Below are 16,781 nucleotides of genomic sequence, written 5' to 3'. Positions count from 1 at the left end.
ATAAGAGATACAAACAGAAAAAATTGCAAATGTACAAGGTGTAAAGTCACACAAGGAAGAGATAAAACAGGAAAAAATTGCACATGTACAAGTTAAAAGTCACTCAAGGAAGAGATACAAACAGATAAACTCTAAAATCACATAGGAATGGTAGTAAGTACAAAAGTCTACTGCATATACTAGTGGTTAGAGTTCTAAATATATAAATAGTAAATTCACACAGTATTCCATTTTAACAGCAATTAGGCTTGGACAATTATATAATTCATATTTTCATATACATACATATTTAAGGCCGTCCAGCAAAAAGAGAAAAATGACCAGGAGTCCTGAGGGAAGAAGAAACGAAACAAAGGTCAGATATAATGGCGGGTCCGGGTATAGACGGAAACCATAAAAATAAAAATAAAAACGAAAAAAAATGGGAAGCACAAAAGTCACCAAAGTCAAGAATCCAGAAGAAGAACACAGAGAGCAGGATTCCATTGAGTAGAGTCAGAGGGGGGGACGCAGCATACGAAAGGATTCCCTCGCGACAGACTGGATGTTGAGATGGTCCGGAGTTATCAGGAGGCATTATGTCCTCCACAGGCGTCATTTTTGAGTCAGGCAGTGCCGATTTCAGAGTGCTGGGGCATTGGTATACAAACATTGTCCTGCATGACTCACCCATTTCTGTGCCCGCCGCCGCCCCCAGATAGTCGCCTCAATGCCTACCTGGGCAGTCTGCTCCTCACCCCACACTGTGCGGCATCAAGGGGAAATGGCGGCCGCGTTTTCCCGTTTTGCGCCTTGGCATCGTAGGCCGCCTTCACCGCAGGCAATGCTCACCAGTCCGCGGCGCCTGCATGCATCAACTTAGGGCACACACAGGAGCGGCAATCCATTCACTCCCCCTAGCTCCGCTTAACTCGTCTGTGGCTTCACACTACAGACTCACCGCTCGAGGCAGCCGAGTCCTCCCCATCTCCACCACAGCTCAAGGCGCTCTCAATGGCATGTCCGCCCGCTCCGCCTCTCTCCACCTGCGGTCATGGACCTCCTCAGCAGCGCCAGTCCCATTGTGGATGTTGGTGAGACCTGGGTCCGTCTCTCACGTCGATCTCTAACAGCAGGGTCCGGTCGTTCTGAGACACGGCGGTCCTGCTTCACCTGCGGCCAACTTGCCTCCCAGCTCGTTCTCGCCCTCGCACCTGCCCAAGGTTGGCAAACTCCCGGGAATTAAATCCAAAGTAATTCCCCAGCCGGGGAGCTCCTGGACAGAACTCCTATCCGGCAGCCATCTCAAGGCGAGTGGGTGATTGACCAAGGAGAGAGCCATCTTACAAGTACACAATGCTCATTTAGGCATACCTTGCAACCAGCAAAGATGTGTCAGTTTTAATTTGATTCTTTATTCCAGTGAGATTGAATGTAGGGTTTTCAAGAGTGGCATCAAGTGAACCACCTCACAGCTGACCAGAATCTTGGATCTGTGCTCCACCTGTTTTTTCAGGTAAATATACTGCATGCATTCAGTGATTTTTCTCTGGTGCTCAGTGCTATTACTCAGCAGAAATGAATCTGAGTGGCATGTGCATAGATTGGTAGTTGTAAGCACTGGCTAAAAGAACTGTGTAAATGTTAAAAAGCATCGGCAAATACAATTAGTATTGCTATTTAAAAAAAAAAAAATATATATATATATTTTTCATCACAACCATAACACAAAACAAATAAACATTGCACTTTCTTATTCTTCATATCTCGTTTAACTCGTTATGATTGTCCACCAATTCCCCCTCCCCTCCCCATGATGTACCCATAAGGCAATGTTCAGTTAATATTTTATCTGGTAAGCAGTATCTCTGTAGCTGTGTGACCAGCACCAGTCCCTGTACAATAGACTTGCTCAACTTTTTAATCGGCACATAAATCCCAGGAGTACAGCGCTAAGTATGTTCAAGACTTTCAACCTGAACCATGTACCCGAAATTAGAGAAGTGTGACACTTCCGTCCACACTTCTAGGTCCTCTAACAGCTTTTCAGCCCTCCTGCTATGTCTGAGATATTCCTTTTCTGCCTGGGCCCACTTTATCACATCCCTGATCCTCAACTCTACATTAGAATTTTTCGCACCTATCCATCCGATTGCTATTTGCCAGCAATAGAGCCAATTGCAGAAATGTATATGTCATTTTTGTCCTCTTTGGCCTAATTATAATACCAATTAGACAATGCTGAAGGCGAGAGAGTCATCTGTATTCCATTCCAGTAACCTCCCTCAGCATGTCGGTAACCTCACCCAAGCAATGCACCACCCTAGGGCAAGACCCTACACTTAGGGCACTCAGCCTACCTACTTGTCTTGCTATTTCATAAGTGGAATGGCTTCTTCATTGATTGGTGACTTTTGTTTGGGTGAATGAAGGGGTGAATGTGAGAATGAACCAACGGCTAGATGGATGGGTTAGTTCATGGATAGATATACCAGTGACTCAGCGCATGGTTAATAAATGGGGGTGTTGGATGTAAAGACTTGGCTGATTAAAGAAGTGAGTGAGTTAGTGCAGTGTGCTACCTATGAGTGAGGTTAGTGTGAGGGTAAGAGGGATGAGCTACCTATGAGTGGATAGTTGCATGTGGAGGGAGAAACTGCTTGTGAGTGTTGATAGTATCAGGTTGATAGGGACAAGCAACTTGTGAGTGTTAATAGGGTACATAGAGACGGCTGGTTACAATGCTGTGAATGAGGATAGTGTTAGGGTAGTTTTGGCATTGCCTTCTTTGAGGATAATATGGGAATGTGCTGGGGCCAGCTGTCCCTGGCTAACAAGAGTGTGAGGGAGCAGAGAATGAGGATAGTATGAGAGGGACAGAATCCTGTGAGTAAGGAGCAGGGGAGTATTTTTGAGTCAGGTTAGAGTGATAGAGAGTGGAATGGTTGCCTTATACTGGAATAATGTGAATCTGGGAAAGGTGCCTGTCAGTGCTTGTGCTGGTGAGTGGGTTAGGCAGGGAATGATGGAAGTGTATGGATTAGTGGAGTGGGTGCCTGAGGGCAAGGATCGCGTGTGAGGCTTGGGCTGTCTCTGAGAGGAGGTGAGAGGGGTCAGGTATCAGCGAGTGCATGAAGTGTTAGATTTACTTGGCTCACCCTTCAGCATTGTCAGGACAGCCACTGCTTCTTCTCTGTGCATTCTTAGGGTGATTTGATGATATCTGAATACTAACAGTCCTTTGCAAACTCAAGCTTACTTACTAGAGAAGTACATTAAAGCACTTCCATCATCATTGTGCAGCAAGCTAAAGAAATAGGTTATTGGTTCAAAGTGCTTTTTAAGTGTTATGTGCACCTGGGCAGGTATCCAAAGAGTTCTGTGTGTGTTTGGCAGGGCAACCATCTACCAGCAGCTGCAGACTCCTACTTAAACTGTGCAGGTCAGAACACTCCTTTCTATTTGGTAAAAGAGGCAGGTGAATGTATCTAATTTAAATATGTTGTTTGCAACAGATGAGCACTGTGATCATATTTTTCAATCTGCTAAATCTTTCAACGGTCTCCGTCCTGCAGTTTCTAAACATTGCATGTATGCCACGATGTGACATGCCTGCAACATCTATAGGAGTCTGGACTTGCGTCGCACTGTAGCCAACCCGAGTTCTGACTCATAAATGGTGGTTGTGGGCATGTGTTGCTGCTTGATGCTGTGCCATGAGTGTGGAACGTGGTTGAGAGCATCAGATAAATGCTGTAATTTTTCTGGGCATCAATTAATATTTTGTGGTCACTGATGGGTTGCGTGGAATCATGAAAAACAATAATTTTAATTCAGTGTGGAGGGAATCTCTAATATCGGCCAAGATGTATTTCTTAGGAGGATGGAAATTGAATGATACTTGGTGACTCATTGGGAGTCACTGCAAGCTTCAGTAAGAAGTAGGCTAATTCCTGCATGCTTGAGTGAGCATGGAATGGTGTTATGTTAGAGCTTCTTGATGTATGGCTTGGGTATGGGCTGATGGCTGGGTTGGATATCTTCTCGGTATTGGCTGATGTGAATCCCAGAGTTGTTGATGTTGACTTTGATAATGGAAGAAGCTGAGGCTATCTCCACAAGTTGGGGAGCAAACGAATCTGGTTCAGTGATATTTTGATGCATGGTTCCCCCATCTACCTTTTATATTTAAATATCATTTACAGCCTTTTTGTACTGCAGTTTGCTCTATGTATTTTACTATCCTTTGCATGTTCTCCAGGTCCATATTGAACCATCTCTTAACCACCTTGAGTCCTAGCTTGGGTTAAAGAAGTTGATTCCATTTCTCTTGAGCTTGCTTGCTATGTTCTCTCTTTGCTTTTCCAAGGTAATTCTTTGACGTAGTAATTGAAAAAAGGTTAAAGACAGGATCACCTGTAGAAAATTGAGTTACACTTTGGCTTTTGGTGGTTAAGGGTCACGTGAAAGGAGCTGTTTAATCTAAGAGAGCAATGAAAAATCACTCTTTCTAAGGAGACGTGAGGTAGAGAATTCTGTGCATGAAAAATTCTCCATGTGGATCTCATATACTTCCTTCTCTCTAATCCAGCTATGTCATTGTGAATGACTGACGCTGTCTAAGAGGAGCTCATTGAAAGACGCAGTAACAGTGGGTCTCTGCTTGTCTGATTTTATCCAACAGATTGAGGCTCCCATATGCTTGATTAATGTTTTTGTTAAATTGTTGACCACTGAGTACCATTAATCGGTGTTTTCATTAGATAATCCTCAAAACGCATTCTGTTATTGTTAGCAAAGATAGATATAGACATACACATATTTCCACCATAGCATGTCTTGCCCCTTTTAAGGGCTCGCACTGCGACGCAATCGCGAAGCGATTGTCGCTGTGCGAGCCCTATTGTGATCAGTTTTGCTTTCAAGGAGTTCAAGGGGAGACAAGAGACTGTCACGCGCAGCCTGCCGGAATTGGATCAGGTCGCGCGCATGAACACGCGCTCCGATTCCGGCAGGCTGATCCCCGTCACAATGGAGCGCGCACGTAGACAGACACACACGCGGACACACAACAACACGAGCACACACACACTGCCGCCCCCCGCGCGCGCACACACACGAGCCCCCCCGTTTCTCCGCGCGTGCACCCCACGCAGAGGGAGCTGCGCGAGCGCACGAGGGTCTCAACCAATGGCCTGTTCACCGGAAACAATGCGCGACGGCTCCCGGGAGGTACTCACTCTTGAAGAGATAGTCGTACTCGTCGTCCTTGCTGCCCATGGCGCCGCCGGAGGAAGTCTGCCCGACCTTGCTCTTCGTCCGCCGCTTCCAGGTGCCCGAGCTCTGCTCAGCTTCCGTCCCGCAGCGCCGCTGACCTCATTCCACAGGTATTTCCTGCTTCTGCGCGTCACACCGAGCCGGCATCCCGCCCACACCGGCCACCTTTTAAGGGCTTCCCGAGAGCACGGAGGAAATACCTGAAGGCGAGGGCTCGGTGTGTCCGGGAGGATTCGACGCCGTTGATTGGTCAGCTTGAGGTGCTTGTCACGCGATGGGCGGTGTCTGTTAGCCTAGTTTTTTCTTCTCTTTGGTATTCTGAGGGAGCCGGACAGCCCCCCTTGCCTGATCCCAGACAGTTGTGGTGCGGGAACCCCTGACATCTTCGAATTTGATGTTTGGAAAGCTGTTTATTTGGAAGCCAACATTTTGTGAGTTGTTTTCACTTTTGCTGGCATTACCTTGGTGAGTGAACTGTTGAAGCCCTCGGATGAGGGTTCGGCTGGCAGCACCTGATGAAAACCCTAGCCATGGGAAAAGCATTTGGAATATTCCTTTTTGTGTGCGCGCTGGCACCAGCATCTGTTGAGCATGGTGAGTAAATGGTTAATCAAAGTGCGTTCACTTTTCTGTAAAGACGTTACCACGCAAGCCGTATGGTTGGTACATGGAGCATGCATAAGTGTGAGTGGGTATGGGAGTTCTAAGTGCTTTAAATGGGCAAGTGCTGCTCGGTACGGAGTACGGCACTTTTTTTATTTTGAGAGGAAGAGTTCCGGCATTTCTCAAGACAGACATAATACCTTTAATTAGAGAGCACCGGCACTTCTCAGTTACAAGCAGTACCTGCACTTCTATTTTTCCATTTCAAGCACCAGGAGTACTGGCACTTCGAAGCATCCGAAAGTCTACCCTCACCAGGCACCGGTATGCCACTGGTGATGCCATTGGGCAAACTGTTGAAAGTGCAAGTGTCCCGTTTCACCTCTCTTTTGTATGAGAGTATGAGACTTCTAGATGAAATGTGTGCCTTTTGCTCAAAAAGTGACTACTACAGAGTAGCCTCCACCTTTATTTTGCATAACACACCTACAAGTACAGATGTCACAGTGAACATCCTCCACATGCTTTTTCGGGATCTATGACACCCCCACCCTCCTCTACCCATCCATGCGTTGTGTATTGATTTACGGCTTGTGGTGCACTGGTACATTAGGCCAGGTTCCCAATGGGTGGATGAAAGGCGTGTATCGCGTGTTTAAGTGCTTGTGGACGGGCTCCACTTTTCATCCTAAGGAGACAGACATGAACCTTTTCATTCAATAGATGCTGATGACAAGCCATTGACAATGTAGCCCAGGTTCACTGTGCGAGCAGGGCGCTGAGCAGTCACAATGAACCCTGCTAGAGTGATGGGAGTGAGGTCTGAGTGTGTGAGGTGCACATGGCATAATATGGAAAAATTGCTCATCGAGTGAATGTGCCTGCGGATGAGAGCTGTGCACAACCTGTGAGCCATAGCGATTATAAAGAGACTAAACTCGATTTCTTTCTTCAGACGTTGATAAAATAAGTATCTCTGGGCAAGAATACACACATTTTTGCCTAGAACGCTGCAAAGATAGAATTGCTGTCGCTGGTGAATGTTTATTATTCCATTGTTGAAACCTCTAAACTTCTCACAAGTTCGCCCTGCTCTTCTATTTGTTTTTTTTTTACAGCTTTTATCTGATGAACATATGATTTGTAAAGTCGTATATATTTATTAAAAGCTGCTATGAGATTGAAATATACTTGGATTCATTCCTTTTTATATATGATTAGGCTTCCCTGTTTTCAGTTTCTATTTTGGGTAAATTCTGGAGTTTTTTTTTTAGTGTTTTCAGGTGATTTCAATAGCTTAAAAAACAGTTGTTATCAGTGGTTACACATTTTCGCGCCACTAAAAACAACAGAAAAAGTGTTTTTCGGGTGTTTATGGAACAGTTTGCTTTTATTACTGCTTGCTTTCTGCACTGATAGAAAATGGTATATAGACAGTGTACGTATAGTGTATATGAGGTCCAAATATATTTTTGCAAATTAGGCTTATTGTAGTACATCATAAAATATTTCTTTAGTGAGTCTATGGTCATGTACGCTCGCTCTTTCCTTCCCATGTAAACGTCTGTGAAAAGGCCCCCTCAACATTGGCACCTGAGACGACAACGCCAAAACAGCCAGTACACCATTTTTTAACTTTGGCCACTGACACAGCTTTTCATGCCAATACTGATGCAGGTGAAGATTGTGACCCTCAGGGCAGGTTCTGCAACATTTGCATTGAGCTGGGAATTTATGCCCTCGGAGTAATTGAAGCAGTCAAAAATGAAGCAGCACTTTTGGAACTATGGAGGAAATTCCCCTTTACTGAAGGGATCTAGAACTTGTACAGAGTACCACAGTGAGGTTTCATCGACTTCAAATGCCATTGGTGGTGAAGGGACATTTCTATGCATCATTGCAAGCCATTTCTCATACAATGTAAAATAAACGTTCCTGAATTACTCTCCAACATTGTTTTGCTTGCGAAGTGGCAAGCACTCTAACATGGAACATGTTGCAGTGCCAAAGTCACTAAAGGTGTCGCCCAGCCTACTCTCAAGGAAATGTTTCACATGCACACCAATTATGCTGAACACTCGGCAGACAAGGGTTTTTTCAGACTCTATATTTTTTATTATAAATACTACAGCAGTTATGTTTTTCTGTAAAAATCTAATAATGCAGCAGAGTGCACTTTCTTCACATCACTATCTTTATGCGACCAAAGAGCCTGACATTTCTTGCCCTTGGCATCATCAGTCAGCAACAATTCAGTAAATGGTTGCCACATGGATAATATAGCATACATAGCCCCTTGGGCTGAGACCATCAGCTAAGGGACACAGTTGGGATGACTCTTTTGTGATGCCGCACAAAGCACAAAATTATAAATATTTGCGTTTTAGTTCCTGTACATAGGAAAACAGTGCACCAGAAAGGACTAAAATGTCAATAGTATCCCTCATTAACTCTGAAGATTGTAAAGATCCTTTCAGCATACCATCTAACAAGCGGCAAGGATTTCCTACAGGGAATCACTTCAGTTCGGGCATCAATTTTGACAGGTCATCATACAACTATTTCATATACGTAGCTGAACCACTGCAAATACAAACAATATCACTCCAATCTTTGATAAACTTGGAAGGAACCTTTTTTGCAGAGCATTCCAAGTGACACTGCGTTCCATGTTTTCCAAAAGTCTGGTGTCATGTTTTCACAAACTATCCCAGATGCTTGGTGATAGCACTTGTCACTATACCTTGCATTGAATGTTTAGAGCCTGAGGTGTTGGCAATTCACCTACTATCAATACTGACCCACTAGAAACTGTGGGCTGATGTATTAAGGGTTTATACCCATTCTCTGTGGGTAACTGCAATGACACATATTAGGAAAGATTCTTATAAAGCCAGCCATTTTACCTATCAGTGAAAGAATCAAACGCAGCCAAAATAACAAATATGATTTTGATATTTCCTGATTCTCTACAGTTTATAAAATAATTAAACAAGACCTAAAACATGTTTCTAAACCCTGCATCTTCAGAACAAAGACCACAAAACTGAAAAAAGCTAAATGAAGACAAAACAATATTTTAGTGGCATCCCTAAACAACAAATCTCAAGTAGAATGATGTTAGCCCAGTCTTTCTTACTGCTAGCTTGTATAAAAAAGTTACATTGTATTGGCCCCTTCAAGAAGAAAAAAAATGACTCTTTCACTCTCTTTTTTCTTTCTTTGAATGGCATTTAGTTGGTGGTTGTGCAGATGTTTTTTCAGTGTTTATATGTTTTCACTGTTGAGGGCTATTTCTCTTTCAGTGGGGTTTTATCAGTTATTATAGGTTTATACCTAAAACCCCACAGCCTATATATTATTTTAGACTATTCTCATAAGTGTGATCCGCTTTTCTGTCTTCACACTTTCATCCGATGAGAGTGTTATTTTAATGAAGTGTGTGTTTAGGTCTCGCGCCTAGCGCGATACACTGCGCAGCGAGAGTCAATCACACCTAACCAAACACACAAACACACACACACAACTACACACAACCACACGCACAAACCCACACACAAACCCACTCACAAAACCACACACAACCACACCCACAACCACACCCCCACAAAACCACACACATCCAACCACACACACCCACACAACCACACACACCCAACCACACACACCCAACCACAACCCCACAACCACACACACAACCACACACACACCCACCCACAACCACACCCCCACAACCACACACACACAGAACCACACACACAGCCACACACAACCACACACGCAACCAAACACACACAACCAAACACACACACAACACACACAACCATACACATGACACACACAACCATACACACACAACCACACACACCACCGCAACCACACAGCATCAGTGCACCATTTCTACAGGCACACACACCACCAGCCATCAGTGCACACATCAATTGGTAACGCATCCACAATTAACTATTGATAGCAATCGCAGAATGGCGCACTTTACTTTTTAACATATTCATTTAAAGCGCAGCATGCCACCATTGCTACAAAAATAAATACACATTTTTTTGGCCTACAATTTATAGACTTTTGTTGCAACTGGTGTTGCAATATTTAGCAATGCCAATAGCTCAAACTTAATTAATGCGAGACCTATTGCATTGTATATGCTTGTTTATTTTGGTTTCATGTTTCGAAAAGTGTTTGAAAAGTTCTTTTGAACCTATCTGGACACTAAGAAATTTTGGAGAGGGGTGCTTCTGCTTGGCAAACTCCAGAGTCCCAGTAAAGCATGACAATGTGTTTCTCTCTAAAGGCACTCTAATTTAAATGTTTCACAAGATATCTAAAAGTTGGGAGTCTTCAGGAACTCTAGAGGTAAGTACCTCTAGAAATGACACATAATTTTCTGTTATGCAATAAAAACCTGAACAAGTAACCACCGATCCCAGGTCATGACAGGACGTCGCAGTCAACCACGTTATATGCTGCTGACACAATTTGCGATGTCTTCGGGTAATGTCCAAGAAGAACTGTTGAGAGGAAACAATACTCCCAGCTTCTTCATGAAATTTGCACATAATTATCTTCAGACCAGTTGTCTTTTCTTTAAAACCCACTACAGTTCGACAAATCCAGATGGTTTTCAGCAGAAGAGGAAAGTAGATTAGAGAGTACAAAAAATTGGCTAACTCCTTTCAAAGGTGAGACCTAAAGGCTTTGCCAACGCCTTTTTTATTGGTTGCTTACCCTAAACAGTTAACACAAGCAGTTATGATCTTTCAGAAAGATTCAGGATTTTTCATTTTCTACCCAATTAATCAGATCTGGTGATACCGTTTTACAGAATATCTTTGAATCAAGTTCATGAATATTATAGTATCCAATATCAAAACATTCCTTAAGGTGCAGGCTCTCCCAGCTCAGCTGAGAGCTAATACCATAATATTCACTGCACTCTTGAATCTCGCCCCATAATGCTTTGCTGGGCCTTTGGTTGGCATTGTATTTTTGCCCATGACTTTGCTTGGAGTGGTCCTAGGAGGATGGGACAACCACCGCATCATTCAGCATGATATACTCTTTGTGTTCAAGGCATCTGCTTGGTCCTCCCCCTTGGTTAGGGGGGACCCCAAAATCATCACCTCTCTCATTGCCTGATATTTTTCAAAGTTTACATTTGTGAATTGGTTATATGATTTTTAGCATGTAAAGGTAAAGTTGTTTTATCAAAGGGTTGTGTTTACAGTGGTTAACTCCACTATGTGGCGGAGTCAGAGTTTTGTGTTTTCAATATAATGTGTAGTTGACTAATCAGTTCATTGCCCACTGTTAGTATTATGCTACCCATGAGAGGCCATGCAAAATGGAACTACAGGCCTGCCATTGCAGACTGTGTAAGATGGTGCATGCACCACTTACTTAAGATATAGGTTTACTATATTTATAGGCCACTACACTTAAAACTTATATGTCACCCCTATAGCAGGCCTTGACAGTCCTGAAGGCAGGGTGCTGGGTTTTACGTGAGAGGGTGCCCCTGCATGAGTAGAGCCTCTCTGCAGCCTTCGGAGACCATTCTCCCGGGTTGTCTGTGACTCAGCCAGACATATAGGTAGAGGTGCATTATATTCTCGCTGTAAATGCTATCTCGAAAATGGCTGAAACAAAACATGTCGTGTTGGGTATCAAACACCTTGGAATCATACCTCCACAGCAGTAACCGGTGTGGGAGGTAGGATTCCACCCTTCTAGAGCGAGCTCCGTTGGGTCATTGGTCTTTCCCGTACCAGAATTCTCGGCCTGGGCAGCCCAAAATGGTTGCTGCCGACCAGAGACACATTTCTGCCCTCCTGCTGCTGAGCCAGGCTCAAGCAGAGGAAGGCAGGACAATAGGCATCCTGTCACAGGGAGGTGACTACCTCCCAGACATGATTTAGTGTACTGAGACTGGGTGGGTGCACTTCCAAAATGCCTGAAAGTCTGCATCTGGGTCACACTTGGTGTCCCTGTGCATAGTCCAGTTCAAACCAGTTCTGTGAGGCATTGGCTCCTGCTCTGGTGTGAAACTGGACAAAGGACAAGGGAGTATCCTCCCCATTGTCCACACTTTCCTCTGGGAGGATCCCCTGAATCTGTCCAACCCTCTCCCGTGGATACTTATGGGCTTACCTGGGTGTAGAACCTTAGATTTGACGTTGACTGGGCCCTACTTCATCCCCCTCTCCGTCCAAAACATCGTCTCTGCCCGTGCACCATAAGGCTACGTGCACCACCTGTGGAGCATCAAGGACATCTGAGGAATCTCCCTTGTGGTGAGGGAGTCACTCCCCTGCATTCGCAGGCACCATAGCACAACTGATCGGTCTGCTGATCCTGATCTCCTGAGGACTCCAAAGGCTTCAGCAACACATGAGGTAGGTTCCGATGTTCCTTGATGTTGATCTGCCCTCTCATCGAGTTTGAGGCCAGTATCCCTCGTGGGGACCACATAATCGGAACCCCTGTGCACCGCATACTTTTGCAAGTGCATGTGCTTGTTGGCAATTCCCGAAATTGTGCATTGGACTCCCTATAGTCCTGATCCCGAACATTATTTCCACCAAAGAACTCCGGCCTCTTCGCATCTAGTGCTCCGTGGGCTTGTACTTTGTGATCTTGCTTGAGGTCCCCTCGCAACTCCTGGTCATTCAGCCTGTGGGTCTTCCTAAGGGTCATCTTGAATTCTATTGGGCTTCTCTAGTTGCTCCAGACATGCCCTGACTACCCATTGCTTGTGGAGTCCCCTGGACCTTGCTGGTCCACAGCGTAACCTGCTTGACCTTCCTGTGTGGGTTGTTGTTGCCAAGGCTTGTTGGTGTTCCAGCTGGATCCCGACCCCTCAGCACTCAACATCCTTCGTGGGACAGCTCACATCTGGCTCCTGGCCATCCTTGACATCTCCTGTTCCCCGTGGCTGCAGAGTCAAGCATCCCTTCTTCGCACCTGAAGCACCCGGCATCAGTGGGCATCTGTCTACTGAGCCCCTGGTCACCCTGAAGTGACCCAGACTCTGTCCCCTCTGCTTTTAGGTTCCTTCCATCATAAATCCACCCTTGGATTCCAACTGGCACTTTCTTCCTTCCTGGCTGCAGCTCTTCTTGGAAGTCCTCCATTGAGAACGACGGCGGTTTCCGACACCAGTTCAGACCTATACACCTGGCTCCCCTAGGATAGATAACTTGGGTACTCCGGTATCCACGGGTGGGGTGGCTATCCAACCTCATAAGTTACAAAGGGTTTCTTTGAAGTCCACTAAGAAGGGTCCTTAAACTTTAAAACTGCAACTGCGTCTCTCCCATTGAATTGCATGTAGCAAGTGGTCGTGTTCTCGCACTGCACCAGTCCTCCGTGGGGTCCCTGCTTACTCACCTTGGGTGGTTCCTTGGGGTCCCAGTGATTCTACAGCCTCTAGACACTGTCTTGACTCCAGTCGTGGTTCTTATACCACTATTTTAGTATATGGTTTGGTCTCCCCTGGAAGCCCACTGTGTATTGTGCTAATTACAACTGTTTCTTTGCTGAAGTATTGTGTGCTTTGTCTTGTACTCTTGTGTAGAGGATACTAGAGAGTGTTCTACAAATGAATACATATTTTTTTATAACTACTGTGTGGTTCTCCTTTTATTTAATTAATACTAAAGGTGATACTCTGGTAAAACAAGCTGCTTTACATTCCTTCATGATTAAGTCTGAAGGCTACTCTCCACAGCTACCACTAGGATAGCTTTCTAATGGTTATCTTTGACCTCATACATCATCATGGTTGTTTGGACTGGTGCAAGGTGCTCACTTTAATTAGTGGACATCATATACCAGGCCAACTTCTCACAGTGGATTAGACAGATGATCTGGGAATAAGTAAGACCCTATAGTAATGCAGAGTATTGATTAAAAGAAACTTAGGCTGTTGTACCAACTCAACATGTAGAAGTCTAGAAAAAGAAACTATGTAAAGGTAAGTAATAAATAACAAAGTGTTAGAATGAATGCTTGAGTAAATGTCAAGGTTGTGTCATTCTTTTATCAACTTTCATAAAAACTATGTTTATTCAACACAAATTCTTCAATATTATAATTGGTTTACTCACATAGTTAAATATTGTAACACTGTTTTATCCTTTATTCCCATAGTTGAATCTTATTGCTCACTGTTGTCTATTTTATTTTAGGTAACCTCCAGCAAATGTACTTAATATCCAAGTGAGACAAACACATGTGAGGGCGATTGAAATAGAAAGAACCAAACTTTGTAATGTAAAAAAAAGCCTTCCACCAATGCCTTGCAGCCTTGAGAAGTTAACATGTCTTAACATTTTACAGCACTGAAATGAAGAGCTGGCTCAAGTCACAATCATGAAACTCCCCGGGGAATTCCATAAAACATGACTCCTATTGGTCGCAACAAAGAAAATATGCGATTGAGCAAAAAGAAGATTTTCTCTACAAGCCAGCACTATTTCTTCTGTAGATGACTTATGCGCCGTCGCCTACATGTTTGCAGACCGGTTATATTAAACTTTGAAGAGTAGGATTGTAAAAACCCTGTCTCTGATTTTGTATTTTGTTGAAATTGACATATCATAATAAAAACCTAACCATCCTGTCGCCTATATGATGTTTTGTATCAATGGGCTGTCTGTCATTGCTCTTTTTTTTGTACCAATATCCAAAAGACTAGCATTACAGGTACTTCTCTAGGAATAACATCATCATTTGATGAGCCACAGATAATGTAAAAAAAAGTCGGATTTAATGACATTGAGGAAGTTTTTAATGCCCATTTTACAGTAAACCTATACATAGTTGAACCAGTGCGGATGATAGATTTCATATGTAGCAGCTTTAATGTTGGTTTTATTACGATTTTTATAAATATAAAAAAAAATCAAGAATCAGTTTTGGGTCACTAATAATTCAGATTTCTATGCACTTTACATGCAGACTCCAACACCGACCAGTGCAAAAGGCAGATGGATTTAGATGGTCCTTCATGTTTCTAGGTTATTGTACCAAAGCTGCATACTGACTTCACTAAGAGGGATTACAAAGAGCATTGCTTCTCAGCGTTTGCAAGCTGATAGCTCATGCCATTCCTTATTGGAAGCAGCTTAATATCCATATACAATTGGTGGACATTCCAATGGATTTCCCTATTTACATAAGGACCTTTTTATTTTCATTGCCCATGTTTCTCACATTTCTTGCTAAGAAGTTTTTTCTTATTTCTGTCTTTTAGTAGACCATGTAGAACAAGCCTAAATCTTGGTTGTCCTCCTTGCGGCTGTCCTTGAGTCTGCAACTCCTATGATAGCAAAAAACAATAGTATTAACCCAAACTGTTACCACTGGTTTTAGATCCCTGCAAAACATTTGCTTATACAAAAAGAACAAACAAAGCACATCTAATATAATCATGGATGTTTAGAGCTCACCCCAGCCAGATGCAGAAATTGAGGGGCACATTTACTATTATTTTAAACAACGCTGTGCCGCAAGGGAAGTAGCTGTACTGTGTTGTGTGAAAGGGAGAAAGCAGACATGCTTCTATTTATAAAGGTATGGAGCATTTCTGCTCTCTCCTTGCACTAGTGCACTCTGTGCTGCCTAGTACCAATTCAGGCACATGCAAGGGTGCGTGGGTTACAGACAGGATTGTTTTTGTGCAGGAAGGCACCCTTTAGAGGCATATTCCTCTTTCTATGTGTGCTGTAGAATGCAGCAGACCTAAAAAGAGGAAATAACAAGGAGAAATAAAGACATTTCTCCTCGTTATGTCTCATAGCGCTACCTTGTGTTACTTTGTATGTACTAAACCATGCAAAGCCGTGGCTTTGCCTGGCCTAGTAAATGCCAAAAATGTAAAACCATAGTAGATCTGGGCCTAAATGTCTTAGGAATCAAACCCATGATACTTAAAAAAAATTCCCCAAAGAGCACCGATCTAGAAAGGGACTCTTGGGAAGTTCCAAAGTTGGCAATTGCCATGGTCATAAAACCTATTGAGAATGGAAGGATTCCAAGGATGCTCTCAATTGCCTAAACTCAACGCTGAGGCAGAAAGTGGTACAATTTCGCGCACAGAGGCAGAATCAGGAACAGGCTTAGAAGCAAAACCCTGACAACTACAGGTCACGTTGTGTCTCAAATGCATGAAAAAGATTTCCTCATATTTGAAAACAAATACGGTACATTTGCATCCTAAACATAACCCTAAGCAGACTTGGTTTTCCACCTCGCAAAACTCCTCTGGGGAAGGGGGAGGGTGTGCATGGAAATGTATGATTTTCATGGATATCAATGAGTAGGCCACGTACTTTTCGTACATTGTAAGAAAAAAATCGCTTTGCAAAAATCTTAAGTATAAACCCACTACTGTTAACATTGTTCTTTGCTTTCTGAATCTGCCCTAGAATTTCTAAATCAGCCATAATGCCATCACTTTATCAAAGAGACATGTCGGGTCTTGAATACCTTAATGTGTCGAAGATTTGACTTGTCTCAAGAATTGGAAATATATAAAAATAATGTGAAGAACTTTGGAAAAGAGTAGCCCCTGCACCTAGCGAACCTTGCATTAAGTTGATACCGACACACCTATTTACACGAAGATATTATTGAAGGCATTTTTTAAAGGAAACTGATATGCACAAATAGTAGTTGGGCAAGTTTTACTTCTACTTCTGCTCTTTGTAAAGGAAGTTCAAATTCCCCAGTTCAAAGCACAGGCGCCCCTGGTCTGAATGACCTTTCCTCTATATGAAAGGGCCTGATACAAGGAGAAGACTCTTTCTATAGTAAAATTAGAGCTCTATTATTTAGAATAGAAAACTAGAACATGTTCACTTATGATTGAGAGCTGGTTAATGCAAAAATGTATTTTAGAGAAA

At 43.4% G+C, this 16,781-nt stretch overlaps 1 protein-coding gene across 1 annotated transcript in view; it reads left to right on the top strand.

The window, feature by feature from the left end:
• COL14A1 (collagen type XIV alpha 1 chain) overlaps positions 1-16,781 on the top strand; it is a 559,513-nt gene that overhangs the window by 224,750 nt on the left and 317,982 nt on the right. The window lies entirely within an intron of this gene.

The sequence above is a fragment of the Lissotriton helveticus genome, chromosome 4_1 (assembly GCF_964261635.1).
Source record: "Lissotriton helveticus chromosome 4_1, aLisHel1.1, whole genome shotgun sequence".
Lineage (NCBI taxonomy): Eukaryota > Metazoa > Chordata > Amphibia > Caudata > Salamandridae > Lissotriton > Lissotriton helveticus.
This window is presented reverse-complemented; position numbering and strand designations above follow the sequence as displayed.